The sequence below is a fragment of the Triturus cristatus genome, chromosome 4_1 (assembly GCF_964204655.1).
Source record: "Triturus cristatus chromosome 4_1, aTriCri1.1, whole genome shotgun sequence".
NCBI classification, from domain to species: domain Eukaryota; kingdom Metazoa; phylum Chordata; class Amphibia; order Caudata; family Salamandridae; genus Triturus; species Triturus cristatus.
This window is the reverse complement of record NC_140585.1, coordinates 293,793,825-293,797,531: the sequence shown is the minus strand read 5'-3', so window position 1 is coordinate 293,797,531 and position 3,707 is coordinate 293,793,825. Positions and strand designations below refer to the sequence as shown.

The 3,707-nt window shown below is 44.6% G+C and overlaps 1 non-coding gene across 1 annotated transcript; it reads right to left on the bottom strand.

Annotated features, from left to right (window-relative positions):
- LOC146854355 (signal recognition particle RNA) lies at positions 1-300 on the bottom strand. The gene has a single exon (XR_014981599.1).
- Positions 301-3,707: the final 3,407 nt, after the last annotated feature.

Here is a 3,707-nt window from a genome sequence, read left to right as displayed (position 1 = left end):
GAGAGGCTAGGTCTCACTATTTTGCTCAGGCTGTTTTACACGTACTGCTCACAGGTGCTGTCCTGCTACCAATGGGCATGGAAGCTTTGGCCTGCTCTGTTTCCAGCCTGGGTCGGTGCACCTCTCGTTACACAACCTGAAATTCTAGAGCTCCCTCTAGAACACCATATTGATGCCCAATGCAGCATGGACACCTGATCAACACAGCTGAGTGCAGCCCAGAACCCCTGAGCTCAAGCAATCCACAAGCCTCTGCTTCCCAAGTAACTAGGACAAAAGGCACACGCCACCTTGCCCGGCAAACACTGCAGCTGTCCTAATGATGAAATGCATTCCATAAGTAAGGATAATGATAAAGTAAGGTGGAATGAATTGATGGTTTACCAACCATGTTTCAAGAAAATCAATTTCACTATCCTTCAAAGAAAGGAAAAAAATGTCTTATCAAGAAGCAGTGTGAATATGGGAAGGGCCTTTAAAAAAGATGTGGAGTTTCCTAAAGTAAAAAAGAGGGTTGAACTGATTGAAGGGAGAGAGGAAGTAGGGTCGGAAAGATTGTGACGGGGAAGTGAATACAACATAAATACTAGTATTTAGAGAGTGAGAGACAGGTAGAGGGACAGAAGGGAAAGGAGAGTGAGAGTGAGAGAGAAGAGCCAGGTTAGGGCTGAGTTTCTCTTTATCTGCCAGTGACTCCCTGTAGAAGCTTGCCGGCACAATTTAGGCTGTCCTGTAGGCATCCCTTGTTATGCCGAGCCAGCCAATATTGAGAAAAATAGCATGGGTCACAATGATGGAACTCGTCTGCAACATCGGAAGTTTTAAAGTAGTATGGAGTGGGAGGGCTAGAAGAGTTACCATAAAGAATGAATACACGTCATTCTGTTCTCTAGCCTCAACAGCTGCAAGAGAGGAACTCCTGCTGGCCAAGAAGACCAATGTCAGTTCAGCTTGAACAGGTGAAAGCATGCCTGATTCTGCAAAGATATGAGATTACACTTTTGCGTCAGAGGTGGTCAGGGGCTATTGCACATTAGGAAACCGTTTATTGAGGTCCAGTTGGATTACTCTATCTTCTACCACCTCAAAATCAGCTGCTCATGCAGTGTTCTATACCGATGAGCTATTTTGGTCCTCCCTGCCCCTTCCAGCTAGTGGGTCCCCTGACTAGGGAAAGTGATTCGAACAGATTTGCATATCTTTTCATAGGAGACTTCTTGACCTATTTTATACTGTGCCAAATCAAGGTAGATTGAGTAATGATCTTGACAGACCTATATTGGAGAACTGCAGTGTGAGAAAGTGGCTCTGTATATACTGTTCCCAAATAGGTACAGGGTGTACAGAGTCCACAGTCCCCAGAGGTTTGGCAGAGGCTAAAGTTAGATATAACCTTACTCTCTAAAGTGGTAGCTTGGTCGAGCAGTAAGGCAGTATCAGAGGACAGTGTAAAGCATTTGTTGCACACACTCAGTCAGCAAATGGTCTCACACACTCAATAACTGAACTCTAGGCCAATGGTTTATCTACAAAAAATATATGCTTGTTTTATTTTAGAACCAACAATAGGTATTAAAATATACTTTCTCAGAATGAGATGCTTTATATAAATACTTTTGCAATATGCAATTGACTTTTGTAGAAAGTTACAAGTGGTTGCAATAGGCAACAACATTTTAAACACAATAATGCATTGAGCTCAATGGAAGTTTCAAGTTATTTGCAACAGATTACTTTTAGGATTACTTTTGGATTTCCAGGACTGGATCCTAGATTCAGTCCTGTGTCAGTACTTGGAATCAAGTGATAAAAGTCGACTTAATTACTGTGATGATTTTTAGACAATATTTTGCTATTTTAAAAGTTGACAGAAAATATTTCATAGAAAACAGTCTAAGATTCCCTATGGCAGAAAATTCAAGTTGCAGGTATAGTATGTTCTCGTTACTTTTGTAATCCAGTACTGGGTGCCTAGACTCAGTACTGGGACCTTTATCCAAAACAGGTAAGTAATTACGTTTTCAGAAATTATACGATTTTTAAAGAATATTTAAAGTTTGCAGAAATTGACACTTAGAAGAAATTTCACAGAAAAGCAGTCAATGATTTCCTAAGGGAGAAAATTGGGTTACTGGTAAGTACAGTTGTAAGTATTTTTCAGAGTCAGTGCTGGGCACCAAGATCCAGCACTGGGAGCTCACCTAATAGCAGGTGAGTATTTTCGTTTTCGTTACTCGGTTGATTTTTGGTGAATATTTTAAGTTTTGAAAAGTCCACACTTGGAAGAAATTTCAGGAAAAACCAGTCAATGTTACCCTATGGAGAAGATTGAGTTATCGGTTTAAAGGTAAGTACTCGACTGGCAGAGTTAAGGTTCTGGGCATAGACTCAGGCGTCTCCCAGGGTCAGGTAGGTACAGTTGGTTCACCCTCAGCGGCACAAGGGCGGCCGGGTGCAGAGAGAGTTAGGCCCAATGTTATCCTATGAGAGGTAGGGGGGCCTTGGTTGGTGGCTGCTGACTAGCAGGCCACGTGGCTGTGGGAGCTGGGCTCCTGGTCACTTATCCAGGGCAAGTGGGGAAGTAGATAGATGTAGAGGTTGCACTGCCAGGGCCACTCGGACGGCTGGGTGCAGGGTGCTTTTGAGCATTCGGGCGCTCAATTGATTTGAATGGGAAATCTCTGGTTTAGAAAAAGACTGCAAGCTCGGGGACGAAGATTCTTCAGGTGCCACCACCACTTTGAGAGGTAAGTTGGGTAGTTGGAGGATAGGTAGGTACCCCGGGATTGGGCACAGGGGGCCGCGGAGCGCCGGGTGCAGGGGTACCTTTTGGTGTCGGGAAATCTTACCCTCTGTTGATCGCGGTTGGGGGGGCACCTGGTTCTGAGGCTGCAGGCTTCTTCAGGAGTGTCGACGGAGGTCCTTGGGTGCTGGACTCGGGGTCACAGTCGCCGTGGGGTCGTCCTTGTGGTCTTTGTTCACTCTGGCACAGGCCAGGCTTGGTGGGTGCAGAGTGTGAAGGGTTCGCGGTTCCGGGCTGCTGCCAGAGATTAGAAGTAGATTTGAGTAGAGCCTCTACTCATGGGAGTCCCAGGGGTTTAGAGTCAAAAGGTAGCCAGGTCCTCCAGGGTTTGTGAGGTTGCTGGCCACAAGAGATGCCGGGTTGGAGCAGGAGCAGGTTCGAGGGTCGACAGGCCAGAGGCTCCAACGTTTGGGAGTTGCACAGCCCTCAGTCTTTTCATGTTTCGCTCAAAGAGTGAAGGGCCCTGTAATTTCTCCTTCTCATTCACATATGAAAAGAATGAGGGCTAATCAAAAAATGAATTAGAGCTGGACGTAGAAATGCAGCAGAAGGGCCAGCAAGCGCATTTCTAAGTTGCTCTATGAAGGATGCTTTTGTACTTGACAGATCAGTTTAATCCTACAGGTGCTCTAAAAGGAAGAATGCATTTGAGTCATCCTTGCTGAAAATCACAGAGCCATTTATTCTAGGTTGCACTGAGTTTTCAGTCCTCTCCGCCTGCTAGCTTGTTGTTGCAATATGTCTCAATTCTGGAGAATTGTCTGCTATGCTGAAATGCGTGGCCCAGTTCAAATGTTCATCATATTTCCTGGAAAAATATCAAAAGGAAAACAAAGCTTTGGTTTTGGGAAAATAATTTATTACACCTTGTAAAAATCAAAACTTTCACATTTGAGTCAAAAAA